Source organism: Macaca nemestrina, chromosome 16, assembly GCF_043159975.1.
Source record: "Macaca nemestrina isolate mMacNem1 chromosome 16, mMacNem.hap1, whole genome shotgun sequence".
In the NCBI taxonomy this organism is placed as follows: domain Eukaryota; kingdom Metazoa; phylum Chordata; class Mammalia; order Primates; family Cercopithecidae; genus Macaca; species Macaca nemestrina.
In genome coordinates this window covers 20,487,306-20,505,442 of record NC_092140.1, presented here as the reverse complement: position 1 = coordinate 20,505,442, position 18,137 = coordinate 20,487,306, and the positions used below count along the sequence as shown (strand labels likewise).

General features: G+C 36.0%; 1 long non-coding RNA gene across 1 annotated transcript; it reads left to right on the top strand.

The window, feature by feature from the left end:
• The first annotated feature begins 2,136 nt into the window (after positions 1-2,136).
• Positions 2,137-11,455, top strand: LOC105477201 (uncharacterized). Its single transcript, XR_984537.2, has 3 exons — positions 2,137-2,362; positions 8,018-8,105; positions 11,323-11,455. It is a non-coding gene; the product is annotated as an uncharacterized lncRNA (long non-coding RNA).
• Positions 11,456-18,137: the final 6,682 nt, after the last annotated feature.

The window sequence follows — 18,137 nt, the reverse complement described above, 5'->3', positions numbered from 1 at the left end:
TGTGTATTCATCACTCAGTGGATACTTAGTTGTTTCTATATTTTTACTATTGTGAATAATGCTGAAATGAGCGTAAGAGTGCAGATATCTCTTCAAGATACTGATTTTATCTCCTTTGAGTATATATTCATTAGTGGGATTGCTGGATTATATGGTAATTATATTTTTAATTTTTGAGAAAACATCATAGATTTTTCATAATAGTTGTACCAATCTACATTCCCACCAAAAACATATAGGGTTTACCTTTTCTCCATATCCTCACCATCACTTGTTATCTTTTGACTTTTTAATAATAGCCTTTCAAACAGATGTGGGGTAGTATCATACTGTGAGTTTAATTTGCATTTTCATTATGATTAGTGATATTGAGTATCTTTTCATGTATCTATTGGCCACTTGTATACATTCATTTGAGAAATGTCTGTTCAGATTCTTGCCCATTTTTAAGTGGGTTATGTTGTTTATGTTTTTTAGTTATATGAGTTCCCAATATATTTTTGATATTGACCGCTGATTAGATATGTGATTTGTAAATATTCTTTCCCATTTCATAGGTTACCTTTTAATTTGTTGATTCCTTTGTTGTGCCGCATCTTTTTAGTTTCATGTAGTTTACTTATTTATTTATGAGTTTCTTCTATATTTTGGATATCAATTCCTTTTTAGATATACGATTTGTAAATTTTTTTTCCATTTCATAGGTTGCCTTTAAATAATTTCTTGATTGTTTCCTTTGCTGTGCAAAATCTTTTCAGTTTGATGTAGTTTACTTATTTATTTATTTGTTACCTGTACTTTGGCTTCATATCCAAAATATAATTGCCACGACCAATGTCATGAAGTTTCTCCTCTGTTTTCTTCTAGGAGTTTTATGGTTTCAGGTCTTACACTTAAATCTTTAATCCATTATGAGTTGACTTTTGCATATAGTGTAAGCAAAGATCAATTTCATCAAATTTCCCCTTTTCATGAGGACACAAGCAACATGGAATTAACAATCAACCGTACTCCAATATGACCTCATCTCAATGAATAATTACATCTGCACTATTTGAAGGAAAGTCAAATTCAAACATACGGGGCATTATGATTTCAACATAAGAATATGGGGGGGACAAAATTCAACCCATAACAATATCTTATACCTTCACCCACACTATAAATTGATGCCTTCAGACCTCCAAATTCCAGAAGATTAACTGTAAGTCCAAGGGAAAAAAGAAAACAAACTACAGTCTGATTTTACATCCAGTACTAATCCTTCATCCAATCAAAGGGGACCCAGCAGTCTCATTTTGCTTACATGGAAGAAGTCTTGATGGAGACTTCCTCCGTGATGTGAAGTAACAGGCAGAAAATTATACTGAGAAGACAACTTCTACTGCAAGAGTTGTGTAAATACTATATATTTTTAAATGAATAGCTCCATATGACTATGATAGATTGTATTTTCCACAGCTAGCCACACAAATACACATACATATATACAATATATGTAATATTGCTATACATTATATATAAATTATAGAACTCATATATTACACACAAATATATGTGTATGTGTGTGTATGTATATGTAGATATATATAAAATCCCATTTCACATGCCATTCTTATAATAGGATTGGCATTTTTTTCCCACTGAGAGTAAGGGCTATGTTCCCTCCCCTTAAATCTGGGCAGATATTTGTAACTGTCTCAACCAATAATATACCATGGAAGTATTGCCATGTGCCTTCTGAGGCTAGGTAATTAAATGCAATATAGCTTCTGCCTGGCTTTGTCTGTCTCTTTCTCTCTTGGGATGCTAGAACCCAGAGACCATGTTATAAGGAAGCACAGGCCCCATGGAGGGGTCCAGGCATCAGCTCCAACTAAGGTCTCAGTGGAAAGCTGGCATCAACAGCTGGACCAGGAATAAATGAGCCTTCAGGTGTTTCCATCTTCCAGCCTTCCAGACCCTAACTGAGTTCCTAGACAATGTGGAATACGAGACATCAGTGCCTACTGTGCCTTGTCAAATTTCCAACTCACACCAACCTGGAGAGATAATAATGATTGATGTTTTTAGCCATTGCTTTGACTGAATTTTATCTCCCCCTAATTTATATGTATCCTCTGGTATCTCAGAATGTGACTGGGTTTGAAGATAGGACCTTGAAAGAGGTGATGAAGTTATAATGAGGCCAGTCGACTGAGTCCTAAACCAACCCGAGTGATGCCCTTTTAAAAAGAGAGAGAGACACATCAGGAGTGCTCATACACAGAGGAGAAGCCATGGGAGGACACAGAAAAAAAGGTGACATCTGAAAGCCAAGAGGAGAAGTCTCAGGAGAGGCCAAACCTGCCAACACCCTCAGGTTGGACTTCCAGAACTGTCATAAAATACATTTCTGCTGTTTAAGCCGCCCAGTGGGTTGTATTTTGGTATGCAGCCCTAGTAAACAAATACAGCCAGGTAGTGAATCCAATGATATTCAACTACAGTAGTACATATGAAATTAAATGAGGTCGCTTGACCTTTAAGAGCTTACAATAAAAATAGTCTTGATGCCAACAGTTAACTTATAAATTAATGTTTGTTACAAGTAACACATGAACAAACACATACACATGTAATACAATTATTTACATTATGTTTACATATAATACAATTATTTACATTTGGGCAAATTGATTAGAAATTCAGGTTCTTTATAGATAAAGCACCATAAATCATGCCATAATAATATTCTCAATAATAAATATTCCTATCACCATTTTTACTTAATGAATATTATAGTTTGTCTTGTTTTGATGTAGAGATATAATTTTGAAAATACTTCCACTTTAAATACATGTGTAGCAATTATCCAAGAATAATTCATAGTATGCATAAATAATGAGTTACCTTCCACAGTATCACTTCAAATGATGTAATCTTCCTATGGGATATAACACTGAAGGTAGGCAATGCTGATATGCAGAGTTCAGGTTTAGAGTTGCCAGATTCAAAAATGGTGTCTGAAAAATTTTTGTTGAGAACTTCATGAATCCAAGAAAGCAGAGAGGGGGAATCCATTGTTAGTCTGAAGCAATGACATCTACCAATCATTAAGCACCATCTTAGAAACACAACTTATACGTTTTATATAATAGTTATTGTATATACAATAGTCTACAATTTACAATAGTTATTTCCACTTTGCAAAGGAAGATATTAGGTCAGAAAGATTAAGTAACTTGTGCAAAGCCACACAATTAGGAACTACTGAAACTATTACCATCATCCTAATTCACAGCAGCAGCAGCCAGAATGAGGCCAAAATCATGTATATTTTACTTACATATGAGCCAGTTAACTATACATTTTCCAATAACTGATGGTATGCATGAGTCCTTTATTTATGATATATATTATACATACTCAAAGTATTAAAGACTATAGCCCACAAAATTGTATGTCACACAAATATTCATTGGAAGAATAATTGTCTTAGTCCATCTGGGCTACTATAACATAGTAGCTTTATAAGAATAGAAATTTATTTCATAGAGTTCTTGAGGCTGGGAAGTCCAAAATCAAGGCACTAGTAGGTTCAGTGTTTGGTGAGGACCTATTCCTCACAGATGGCCCTTATGTTGTCCTCACATGGTGAAAGGGGTGAGGCAACTCCCTTCCACCTCTCATATAAGAACACTAATCCCATTCATGAGGGCAGAGACTTCATAACTTAATCACTTTTTAAAAGGCCCTTCCTCTTAATAATATCACATTGGGTATTAGGTTTCAATAGATGAATTTTGCTGGGACACCAACATTCAGACAATAACAAATAATTTTAAGTACATGTCCAAGACAGATCACTCGAATTATCTTGAGGCATGCAGGGAAGCATGATAGGTTAAAGCGGCTACTGATTTTTTTAGCCCAGCATACCTACTCCTCCCCCTGTTTTTCTGATAACAACCCAAGCTTCAGGCCTTAAAGATAGAGTGACCCAAGCAAGACTAATCTGTTGTTTTCTCCCTGGAAATTTCATTTTAATATTATCTGATGTCATCTGAAAGCAGGTCCTAAAAAAGAAAAGATGATAAATAAATACTTGCTCTGAGACCCTCAAAACTGCAGTTGTCCTGTATACCCTGAGACTTGATGGTTCATCTTTTTGTTCAATTTTGGTGAGCCACTAGTCAATCACTTTTATGAGAAGCTTATTAGAGTAAGTTTCTGATATTTTTGTCCTAAAAAATATTAAAAATATTAAGTGGAAAATTGGTACCAGGGATTGAGTTACAGACACCAAAAACAGAGAAATGTGCAGAGTTTGGATCTGGTCATCAGGCCAAAAATTATAAGACTTTTATAGACATTGGAAAACAGCAAAGAAGCTGCCCATGCTTCTCAGTGGTGAAAGCTGCCCTCATGTTATCCGTAGGCTGCTGGGGTTGAGTGCAGATCGGGGGGGATGTGTAGCTTCTGACATAAATTTAAAATGAAGAAAAAACACCAGAACCGTGAATATGATGGCTGATGTATTAGTTCATTTTCATACTGCTGAGAAAGACATACCGGAGACTGAGTAATTTATATGGAAAAGGAAGTTTAATGGACTCACAGTTCCACGTGGCTGGGGAGGCCTCACAATCATAGCGGAAGGCAAAAGGCATGTCTTACATGGCAGCAGGCAAAGAGAGAGAATGAGAGCCAGACAAAAAAGGAAAATCCTTATAAAACCATCATACAGTGAGACTTATTCACTCCCAGGAGAATAGTATGGGCAGAACCCCACCCCCATGATTCAGTTATCTCCCACTGGGTCCTTCTCACAACATAGAGGAATTATGGGAGCTACAATTCAAGATAAGATTTCGATGGGGACACAGCAAAACCGTGTCAGTTGATTTTGATAGCATTTGATAGTTTTGAGTGATATCCTATATAAAAATCATGCCTTAAGATTTAGAATAAAACTCAGGACCATTTTGTTGTGAATTGAAACAACAGAGATTAGTCTCTTGCAACAAAATTTGAAGACTAGTTCTGCTGCATTGCAACACCTCTATCCGTGAAACCTCATCCCCTCTGAGTAAAGAAATTGCCTCACAGTCAGAGCCTATAAGAGTGTCCATAAACCATTAGCATTCCTCAGCTTCTAACACATGAAATTGAAGCACAATTTAGTAAAATGTAGCCAAAGATCAAATACCTCAGTTTCTAGTAATTTATCTTTTCCATTACAAGAAGAATAGCCGTTCATACGTTTCATGCCATTTGATCCAGAATATAGCCTGTGTCTCAGGTGGTTTGTCTATATGCTTGGAGCAAGAGAAGTTCTCTCATATTCCATTTGCAGACACTGTGAACAAAGTCAGTAGTTTGGGAATTTGGGGTCTGACATAGGGGCCATAAAAATCATCTTTAGAAGTCCTCCTATCTCAGTATCCTCGCAGGTATGCCAAAGAATTGAGCACTTCAGCTAATAAGGCTTCATTGAATCTCTCCTCCATCCTGAACTTCTGTCAAGCATTCTTTCTGCATTGGGGTTTTAAGAATTTTGTAGAATCCCTTCCAATGCAACTATATCATAGTCAGTGGATAATCTTCAAATAAAGACAGATGTTTAAGCTACTGCTCCTACCCTTGCACACCAGTGCCTCAACAGGGTTATAATCATATAACCATGGAAGTATGGGCTGCACGAGAATTATTGATTTCCTGGTTATCTTGAGTGAAGACCCAAAATGTATTTGCCCTGGGCATGCATCTTTAACACACTTAATCAAATAGAGCTTGCCTCTAATTAGCCACATATCTTGCTGGCAGGTCATTCAGTATCCCCATCCACTCCTTTACATCAAATGATATTTCTAAATCCTTAGATAATATTCATAATCATTGTTAAACATTATTGTTTCTTACACTACACAGGCTATGATCACAGATGAACACAATCAGTAACTATTGTCATAGTTCCTTTTGCTATACTAAGTCTCAGTAAGCCTTGGTCCTCCACCATTATCTTACCCTGATACACTTGGCACTCTACAGAGGTGTTGCACACAGTTCTACTTTCCCCTTAACCTATGCTTAACCACAGAAAAGAACCTCAGGTCTTCACAGCAGAAGCCCTGACTCCTCCTAGGGAACTATATGACAGAAGAACTAGGTTTCTGTCACCTACAGAAATTCTATGTTGATATATCACACAACCTACCCGGTATGCTTTCTGATACTTCTTCCTCCCATCAAGCATTCTTTGGCATGTCTGTTCCCAAAAGTTAAATGTTTCTGCCTTTGTGCAGTCCGTTGTGTATATCCTCGCTAAAAGAAATCTTTTCATGTCGTGTAAATTCTTTGTATACATGCCTTCTCCTTCTAGGCCAGAAGTAGGTTGTGTGCCAGCCCTTTCCTTAATGGTCTATGTTATTAATAGATCTTGTGGCCTTGCACATATTAAATAAAAGTCTGCTCATTGAATACATTAATGAATGCATATCCTGATCACTTCACTTAAAGAATAGGCAGGATTTTATTCTAATAGTTTCTGAAGCTGTCGAGAGGAACTGCTCTCTGTTTTTCGCAAATGAAGTGTGCATTTTGTTTCTCCTACAATAAAATGAGACAGGGCGGGAAAGAGATCAGTAAGAGAAAGTCAGCATAGAACCTGAAAAGCTTCACCAGGGAGAGGTGTTTTTCTCCCCCTTCTGTGAATGTGTTCGAATGAATAATGAATCAGAAATCAGAACCTCAAAATTCTTATTTTAGTTTTACAAAAATATCAAGTTCGTTTCCACTCCCTTCTCCAGAAAGTGGAGATCAAACTAGTCCTTTAGCCTTCAGATTGAGGGTCTTTCAGATTAAACCTGTTTTTGTGGAGAAAATATATTACTTAATTTTTTTTTATTTTGAAAAATTTCATACCTATTTTATTATACTTCAAGTAAAGATTTGAAATACATGTTAAACCTCATTGAGTAACTCAAGTTGGGGAGCAAATGCCTTAGTAAAGTTAAATAAACAGTTAGTTCTCTTGAGGAACTGTTCATACTTATTTATAACATGTCATTTACATTTTCTAATTGGTTAGCTTATTATTCTAAAAGTAAATTTTAGAAAATTTTCTTATTTGAACTTTAAATTGCAAACTATTGTGTCCTTTAGCATATTTGGATACAATTTGCATAAACAGTATAATTATAATTATCTGCTTTCCCCAAAAGATTAGAAAGGAAAACTACTAATTAATCTCATTTACATGTGGATAAGGTTAATTGCTAAAACCAATTTTTATTTTCTCTTGGTAAGCTGTAATAAATGTTGTCATACTTATTAAGATATAACATAGATATTATACTATGTATCAAATTGAATAATAATTACATTTATGTAGCATCTTTCACTCCTTGTTTTCAAAAATAATTTTATCCTTATTAAAGAACACATTATCAAATTAGAGGGCTGCATTCTTCCTACCAGAAAGATACAATCTAGCCTTTCTACACCAGTGTTCCCTTATCTTTTGTACCTTACTTTCATGGTATTTCTCTTTCTCTATACAAATATAAATACAAATCAATCTCTTGTATTGGTAAAATATAAAATAAATATTAATTTGTATCAATATAAAACAAATATTTAAAATATAAGTATACAAGTTAATAATTATTATGTATTCATATTTGTAAGATGGTTTTTATTTGTTTAGTTATTGAATACTTTCCCCTTGGTCTAGGTTCCTGTTCTCTACTAAATGGTTATTTCCTTAATTGATCCTCTTTTCTCCCAATGTTCAGGCATCTTTTTTATTTTCAGGCTATTTTAAATAATTCCCAATAAGTAATTACTAAAGTCATTCCTCTGGCCTTCTACTGCGGCTCTAAATGTTCCAGAGATGTCTTCCTAAAACATAAATTTAGTCACACAACTTTATTGGATAAAATCCTTCAATGTTCCTCTTCTAGAAGATAGCCCAACTCCCTGGCTAGCATATAAATCCTTCACGATTTCCTTTTGCTTATATGTCTATATTTAGCTCCAGCTATAATCCAGAAGAGCCTAGGTTCCAAGATAATCAAGTTACTTGGAATTCCTGGAACCCAGAAAACATTTCACACCTCAAGGTCAGTTGCTCCTGAAGTTAGTGAAACAGAAACATCCAGCTGCTCACTATGAACACTAAAAATTTCTGGGTGCTTTGGAAGGTTCCAGGAATAAACAGGAAGTCAGGTTGCAATTAAAAAATATTTCTGCGGAAGAATTTTGTTAAATTGCCTAGAGGAATTTCAGAAGAAAAGAATTTAAAATTTCAGAGACTCCAATTTTTTTTTGCAATATGTATTCTCGTTTTTAAAACATACTCATTTATATATTAATTTTGAATTTATAAGTTTGTATCATGTTTTCCAGAAAGGGTCCCTGGATCCATCCCTTTTCAAAACTCTGTATTTTTGCCCATGATTCTTTTGCCCTGGTTTACTTCCCTTTTTTTCAATCGAAAAAAATCTTACTGGACTTTCAAGACTCAGTTTAAAATTCCTTTCCTCTGTTCCCTCACCTCCTAGCATTCTAAAAATCATTCAGAAGTTCTTCATTTGTACCAGCCTGGGCAACATGGCAAAACCCCATCTCTACAAAAAATACAACAAAAATAGCCAGGCATAGTGGTTCACATCTGTAGTTCTAGCTACTCTGGAGACTGAGGTGGGAGGATAACCTGAGCCTGGGAGGTCAAGGCTGCAGTGAGCCATGATCACGCCACTGCACTTCAGCCTGGGCAACAGAGTGAAACCCTGTCTCAAAAATAATAAAATAAAATAAGAAGTTCTCCATTTCTTTCTTTTGTATTTTTGTATTTTATTAAGGTTTTTTGTTTGTTTGTTTGTTTTTGTTTTTTGTTTTTTGTGTTTTTTTTGAGATGGAGTCTCACTCTGCCACCCAGGCTGGAGTGCAGTGGCATGATCTCGGCTCACTCAACCTCCACCTCTCGGGTTGAAGTGATTCTCCTGCTTCAGCCAGCTGAGTTGCTGGGATTACAGGTGCCCACCACCACAACCGGCTAATTTTGTATTTTTAGTAGATATGGGGTTTCACCATGTTGGCCAGGCTGGTCTCGAACTCCTGATCTCAGGTGATCCACCTGCCTCGGCCTCCCAAAGTGCTGGGATTACAGGCATGAGCCACGTGCCCAGCCCATTTGTTTCTTTTACTAAAGAATTTATCATATTGTATTTGGCCATCACATAATTACGTGTTCACATGTTTAACGTTAACATCAGCCGTGAAAAGTCATGTTGATAGCTTGTCCCCTTGATATGATGTGCTATGGTCTTCCTCCCAAAAGCTCATAATTCCAGTCAAACGATGAAAAAAAAGTCAGACAAATCCAATCGGAACATTTATTCTACAAAATACCTGGCAAATACTTCTCAAAACTGCCAAGATCGTAAAAACCAATGACAGCCTGAAAAACGGTCACAACCCAGAGCTGCCTAAGGAGACATGATGACTGAATGTAATGTGTGGTTTTAAATGGAAACCTGGAACCAAAAAAAAGAGCATTCGAGAAAAACGAATAATAATGAAAACTAAATGATGTATGGAATTTAGATTATAAAAATGCACCAATGTTGGCTTGTTAGTCATGAAACATGTACTGCAATAGGCCAGGCGCGGTGGCTCATGCCTGTAATCCCAGCACTTTGGTAGGCCAAGGCGGGTGGATCACTTGAGGTCAGGAGTTTGAGACCAGGTTGGCCAACATGGTGAAACCCCCTCTCTACTAAAAATACAAAAATTAGCTGGGCATGGTGGCACCCACCTGTAATTACAGCTACTAGGGAGGTGGAGGCAGGAGAACCGCTTGACCCCTGGAGGCAGAGGTTGCAGTGAGCTGAGATAGTGCCACTTGCACTCCAGCTTGGGCAATAGAGTCAGTCTCAAAAAAAAAAAAAAAAAAATAAATAAATAAATAATAAAAACAAATAAAAAACAGAAGGAAAGAAAAATGTACCACAATAATATAACAAGTTAACAAGTCTTCAATGTGTATGCAGTATACAGAACTCTTTACACACAACTTTTCTATAAATCTGAAACTATTCAACAATTAAAACTTTATTTAAATACTGAAAGTAGAAATACACTAGGAATTTTGGCATATATGAATATACACAAAATAGCATTCACAATGAAAAGAATATTTGAAAATTGGTTTAAAAACTGTTAATGATATGTGTCAAGCACCAGAATTATAATATCTCAGAATCATGGCACATTAGAATTTTGTCTGCACATAGTACATTAGGATTTTGTCTAGACTGGTCAAAATAGAGAGAAAGCAATACAGATTTTCAAATGTAGCCTGTGGGAGTTAAACCTAAATACAGTACTCACTGTAGTATTATATTTCCTGTGATCTGGAGATTCAGAGCTAATTCTGAGAACAATCAGTTGTAAGTACTCCCATGTTCTAAAACTAAGAAGCAAAGGCATCTACCTGGGACTTGCAAGGATTCAAACAAAAATAGTTTTGCCAACTTAATTCCATTTTCCACTGATAAGTTTGGATATTTGTCCCTGCCCAAATTTCATGTTGAATTATAATCCCCATTGCTGGTGGTGGGGGCTGGTGGGAGGTGATTGGGTGACAGGGGCGGATCCCTCATGACTTGCTGCTATCTTCGGGATAGTGAGTTCTCCTGAGATCTGGTTGTTTGAAAGTGTCTGGCACCTCCCTGCTACCCACTCTCTTTTGCTCCAGCTCCCACCATATAATGTGCAAGCTCCTGCTTTCCCTTCCACCATGAGTAAAAGCTCCCTGAGGGCTCCCCAGAAGTCAAGCACATGCCAGTGTCATGCTTCCTGTAAAGCCTGCAGAACCATGAGCCATTTAAACCTTTTTGCTTTACAAATTATCCAGTCTCAGGTATTTCTTTATAGCAGTACAGGAAAGACCTAACACACCCATCTCCAGGCTAAGAGAAGACTTAGGGATGCAGACAGGTCAGTAATTGAGGGGACTTTAGAAGATATATTTATGAGTGTGCAATTACTCACCTCTGATCCAACAAATTTCTTTGTATTAAGATCCATACAATTTCTTTGTATTAAGAAAACAAGGAAAAGTGGGAATAGAGCTACCTCTAAAATAGCCATCAAAGAGCCCCTAAAAGAGAACCCAAATTTAGGATCTATCACATAAAGGAAGCACTAACGCCAGATTCCAGTCCAACCAGTCAACGGACATTACTTCTTATCTCTCTGTTCCAGTTACAATTGCTTTGTAATGTATTCTCCCGAACACAGAGGTTTAAAACAACTATTTCATCATGTTTGCAGATTCTGAAGGTGAGAAATTCAGAAAAGAAACAGTCCTGATAACTTATCTCTGTCTCCTGATATCTGGGAACTCATCAGGAAGTACTGGAAGGCTGCAGTGGATTCATCAGCTGGGAACTGGATTCAGTTAAAGGCTCATTCACCCACGTATCTGGAGCTGTGGTTGAAATGACTCAAAGACTAGGATGACTAACAGGGCTTGCAGACCTGCACCTGGCCCCTTCTTGTGGTTTGGCTTTCTCACAACCTAGGGACTTCATGCGAGGTAGATGTCATCCATGGCAACCCCTAGTTCCAAGCATGAGTGTTCCAGGAACAGGTAGAAGTTGCATGGCCTTCTATGACCCAGTCTCAGAGTCACACGGCATTACTTCTTCCAGACTTGATTGGTTGAACTTAGAATTCACTTCTTTGTGGGAAAGTGTTGAAATCACTTTGAAATAAATCTTGCATAATGAAACATAAAGTTGTGACCACCTTTGGAAAATATAATTCTGTAAGATGTCCCTTCTTTCTTAAGTCTAAAGGAGCCAAAAGAGTTATGAATAGGGGAAGAAGGGAAATATTCATCATGTCCTTTTTTCCTTCCCATTTCAGCTTTCTCAGCCTGGAGAGGTGATGGGAGTAGGAAAGAACATTTAAAGTCAATGAAATCTGAAGTTCAGACATCAAACATATTAGATTGGATGTACGGAAACTTGAAAAGAGATAGTTCATTACTTGATGGTTACCACACAAATTTTAAGAATGCCTGAAATTTTATCCAAGGCATGAGTGTTTGCTGCAGAGTGAACAAATAGAATTGTTTTCTACCTACACCCTACCATGCCCAATTCATTTCGCATGGGTGTAGGTGGTCTGTATGCATTTGCAATATGCCATAAGTGTGCATGACAAATAAGTCACTTTATGGGGTTTGCCAGAATATTGCCCTGGTAAGGAATCAATTTTAGCCACTTAAATTCAATCAGGAAGAGCTTAGAAATTGGTTCTGAGACAAAATAAACAAAATATAATCTTAAACATGGGGTTTTTGTTTGTTTTTAGAAAATTCTTTGGCTTATTCACAACATTGGTTTTTCCCTAACTCTTTTTATTTTTTCTTTCAGGAAGTCTTAAGATCATTTTTATTCCAATTTTTAATTTTGAATAATTTAAATATATTGAAACATGGAAAGAATATCCTGTGAATATGCATATACCCTATATTCGATTCAACAATTGCCAAACTACTGCAAATATTTTATATCTATATCCATTGCATTACATATTTTTATCTACATCAATTTGGCTGAATAATTTGGATGATGTTATGGTGCACCCCTTCAGCATGAATTTCCTAAGAACAAGGCCATTCTCCCAGTCAACCACAACACCATTAAGGCACTGAAGAAAGTAATATTATTGATATAGTAGTATTATCTGATATGCATTACATATTCAAAGTTGCTCAATTTGTCCCTATAACATCCATTATGTTTTTCCCATTTGAAAATCCAATCAAGGACTACATATTGCATTGGTTGCTGTATTTCTTGTTGTCTTTTACTCTATAGTAGTTTCTTCCTCTCAACTGAAAAATTTTAAGAGTTCCAGCCAGTTATTTTGTAGAATGACCCTCAATTGAATTTGTTTGATTCTTTCCTCATGAATAGATTCAGATTAAATATTTTTAACACAATATTATATAGGTGATGTTGGTGCTTCTCAGTGTATCACATCAGGAGGTAAGTATTGTTTGTTTCTTGTGTTATCGATGATATTAGATTTGATTGCTTGGTTAATGTAAAGTATGCTAGATTCTTTACTAAAACGGTAACTTTGTGGCTGGGTACTTAATAAGTACAGTAAGTAACATTTTGAGAATGTGTAAAAGTTACACTTTGAGAATATATAAATATTCTGTTCTCTAGCAAGTTTTTCCCCAAAGGTTTCAGCACCCATTGATGATCTTTGCCTAAATCAATTATAAAATTTGTGGCTGCAAGATTGTGATTATTTTTCTAATTCTATATTTCTATTAGATATATCAACACTCATACTTCAATAAAGAACATTCTCTCTCTTCCTTCTCTTTTGCATTGTGTTTGTTTGTTTTTGTTTGTTTGTTTTACCATGAGTATGGACTCATGAATTATTTTTAATTAAATGTGTTATAGTCATGTCATGACCATCATTGTTTTTTGAGTGCCCAATTGTCCCCAAGTTGGCCAACAGGGGGCCTCTTCATGTTGGTTCTGGTGTACTTTCAATATATTTCCATCAGTTTACAAGCCCTTCCTTACTTACAGACACAACACACTGCTGGTTCAACATGTAATTTCTTGCCACACATGAGAAATTAACCATTTACCCCAAAATTCCAAGTGTCTTTCAGCAAGAAATGTTAATTTCCAGCCAAGATCTGGGTGCAAGGTATGCTGATTGCTACTGGGGAATCAGTAATATTCACTGGCATGTTCAATAGATTATGCTAAGAAATATGTCCTTTTAAAAATAAAGCTTTTTTAAAGAGGGTAAATCTTTGATTTTAGTTAATATTATTTCAATTATTAGCAAACAATTACCATATCCCACATTTTTTAAAAAGCTATCCTATTTCATCATTTATGTTGTAGGGCAAAGTAATGTACTTGTATTCACCATGATCTATTAGACTCTGAGTTCCTTGAGAAAAGTTCAGTAGTATTATTCATTCATTTCTTTATTTATTGTGTATTCATTTATCCAGCATACTTTTCATGTTCATGTTGCAGGGGAGTGGAGGCAGAATAGTAAACTTCCAGAGGAAGCAAAGTCATTAAGAATAACCTGGATCTTCAGGATGGTTAGTACATAGTTATCCAAAGAAAGAAGAAAAAGATATACAGAAGGTAATAAAAAGAAAGTGCCATGGCTTCTGACATGCATGAGTGAACACAGATCCCACTGCCACCACCCTGATGAAGGGCTTTAGCCAACACCATTTATTGGAGTGTGATTGCCAGTGGACTGAAAACACCTTGGCCCCTATAGTACAGAGGGTTCCTAACCTCGAGAGGCCACATAACAGAGTTGGGGGCCTAGTATCAGCCCTGCAAAATTATAACACATAGACTAGGAATGCTAAACTGAACCTTGGTCCCCTGAAATCTTTCAGAAATAAACCCAGTCAACTGAAACTCTGATATGCTGTAATCAAGCCCCAAAGTATGTAAAAGAAGATAAAAGCCAAAAACCCATCCAAAGGATGGCAGCTTCAACGCTTGAAGGAACATCAACCTACACAGATAAGAAAAAATCAGTGCAAGAACTTGGGCAACTCAAAAAGCCAGAGTGTCTTCTTACCTCCAAATGACTGCACTAAGTCCTCAGCAATAGTTCTTAACCATGCTGAAATGGCAGAAAGAATAGAAATAGTATTCAGTATATAGATAGGAACAAAGATCATTGACATCCAGGAAAAAGTGGAAACCCAATCCAAGGAATCTGAGGAATACAATACAATGATACAGGAGATAAAGACAAAATGGCTGTATTAAGAAAGAACTGAACTGATCTGATACAGCTGAAAAACTCACTTCAAGAATTTCATAATACAGTCACAAGTATTGACAAGAGAATTAAACAAGCTGAGGAAAGAATCTCGGGGATCAAAGACTGGTTCTTTGAAATAATGCAGTCGGAGAAAAATAAAGAAAATACAATAAAGAAGGCTGGGTAAAATCTCCGAGATGTCTGGGATTATATAAAGAGACCAAATCTATGACTCATTGGCATTTCTGAAAAAGAGGGAATGAAAGCAAGAAACTTAGAAAACATATTTGAGAATATCATTCACGAAATTTCCCCAATCTCACTAGAGAGGCTACCATTCAGATCCAGGAAATGCAGAGAACCCCCCAACAACATACCATACAAAATGGTAATACGAAGACACAGTCATCAGATTCTCCAAAATTGAAATAAAAGAAAAACTGTTAAAGGCAAATAGAAACAAGGGGAAGGTCACCTACAGAGGAAACCTCATCAGGCTAATAGTGTAACTTTCAACAGAAATCCTACAAGCCAAAAGAAAATGGAGGCCCATATTCAGCATTCTTAAATAAAAGTTCCAACCAAGAATTTATTATCTAGCCAAACTTAGCTTTATAAGTGAAAGAGTAATGAGATCCTTTTCAGATAAGCAAATGCTGAGGGAATTCATTGCCATCAGACCTGCCTTACAAGAGGCTCATAGCAGAGTGCTATAAAGGTGGGAAGACTGTTACCAGCTACAACAAAAACATACTTAAGTACATAGATCTTTGAAGCTACAAAGCAACAAAACAATCAAATCTAAGAACTAACAACACAATGACAGAATCAAATCTGCAAATATCAATATTAACGTTGAATGTAAATTGGACAAAGAAGCAAGACCTAACTCTATGCTGTCTTCAAGAGACCCACCTCAAATGCAATGACACCCATAGGCTCAAAGTAAAGGGATGGAGAAAAAATCTACCAAGCAAATGGAAAACAGAAAAAAAGGAGGGATTACTATTCTAATTTCAGACAAATAGACTTTAAACCAACAACAACCAAAAGAAAACAAAAAAGTACATTACATAATGGTAAAGGGTTAAATTCAATAAGAATTAACTATCCTAAATATGTATGCATCCAGATTTATAAAGCAAGTTATTGGAGACCTATGAAAAGACTTAGATAACCACACAGTAATAGTGGGAGACATCAACACCCCACTGACATTATTAGACAGATCATAGGGGTAGAAAACTAACAAAACCATTTAGAACCAGAACTCAACACTTGAACAAATAGGCCTAATAGATATCCACAGAGCTCTCCACCCAAAAACAATAGAATATACATTCTTCTTATCTGCACGTGGCACATACTCTACTATCAACCACACATTTGGTCATAAAACAATCGAGAGAATATTTTTAAAAAATGAAACCATACCAAACACACTTTGGGACCACACAGCAATAAAAATTGAAATCAGTGCCAAGAAATACTCTCAAAACTGTACAATTTCATGGAAATTAAACAACCTACTCCTGAATGGCTTTTGGGTAATGAAATTAAAGCAGAATTCGAGAAATTCTTTGAAACTAATGAGAACAAAGATAAAACATACCAGTATTTCTGGGACACAGAAAAGCAATGTTTAGAGGGAAGTTTATAGCACTTGATAGCCACATCAAACAGTTTGAAAGATCTCAAATTAACAATCCACCATCACACCTATTAGAACTAGACAAACAAGAACAAACCAACCCCAAAGCTAGCAGAATACAAGAAATAATCAAATTCAGAGGTGAACTGAAGGAAACTGAGATGTGAGAAAATCTTTACAAAGATCAATGAGTCCAGGAGTTGGTTTTTTGAAGGAATAAATTGGAGAGCTAGACCACTAGCTAGATGAATAAAGAAGAAAAGAGAGAAGAGCCAAATAAACACAATCAGAAAAGACAAAGGGTATGTTACCACCAAACCCACAGAAATACAAAAAGCTCTCAGAGACTACTATGAACACCTCTATGTACACAAACTAGAAAACCTGGAAGAGAGGGATAAATTACTGGAAACATACAGCCTCCCAAAATGGAATGAAGAAGAAATTGAATGAATCCCTGGGTAGACCAATAATAATTTCCAAAACTGAATCAGTAATAAAAAGCCTACCAACCAGAAAAAGCTCAAAACCAAATGGATTCATAGCCAATTTCTACAGGTAAATAAATAAAAGCTGATATCATTCCTACTGAAACTATTCCAAGAAATAGATGAGGAGGAACTCCTCTTTAACTCATTTTATGAGGGCAGCATCATCCTGATAGCAAAATCTGGAAGAGATACACAAACACACAAAATAAAACTTCAGGCCAATATCCTTGATGAACACAGATGCAAAAATCCTCAACAAATACTAGCAACCCAAATCCACCACATATAAAAAACTTAATTCACCATAATCAAGTGGGCTTTATTCCTGGGGTGCAAAGTTAGTTCAACACACACAAATCAATAAATGTGATTCATCATATAAGCAGAACTAGAAACAAAAACCACATGTTCATCTCAATACATGCAGAAAAGGCTTTTGATAAAATTCAGCACAGCTTCATGTTAAAAAGCTAGAGGCTCTACAAAGTAGGTCTTGAAGAAACATTCCTCAAAATAGTAAGAGCCATCTATGACAAACCCACATCATACAGAATGGGAAAAAGCTAGAAGCTTTTCTCTTGAGAACCAGAACAAGACAAGAAAGCCCACTCTCACCATTCCTATTCAACATAGTACCATAAGTCCTAGCTAGAGCAAAAGGCAAGAGAAAGAAAGAAAAGGCATCATAATAGTAAGATAGAAAGTTAAACTGTATGTTTGCAGATAGTACGATTTTATACCTAGAAAGCCCCATAATCTCTGCCCAAATGCTCCTACATCTCATAAACAAATTTAGTAAAGTTTCAGGATGCAAAATCAATTTACAAAAATCAGTAGCATAAATACACATCAACAACACCCAAGCCGAGAGCCAAATCAAGAGCACAATCCCATTCACAATAGCCCCAAAAAGAATAAAATACCTAGGAATACAGCTAATCAGAAAGGTGAAAAAAATCTTTACAATAAGAATTACAAAATACTGTTTAAAGAAATCACAGATGACACAAACAAATGGAAAAATATTTTATGCTCATGAATAGGAATCAATAGTGTTAACACAGTCATACATCTCAGAGCAATCTCCAGATTCAATGATTTTCCTATCAATCTACCAATGACATTCTTCACAGTATTAGAAAAAAAACTATTTTAAA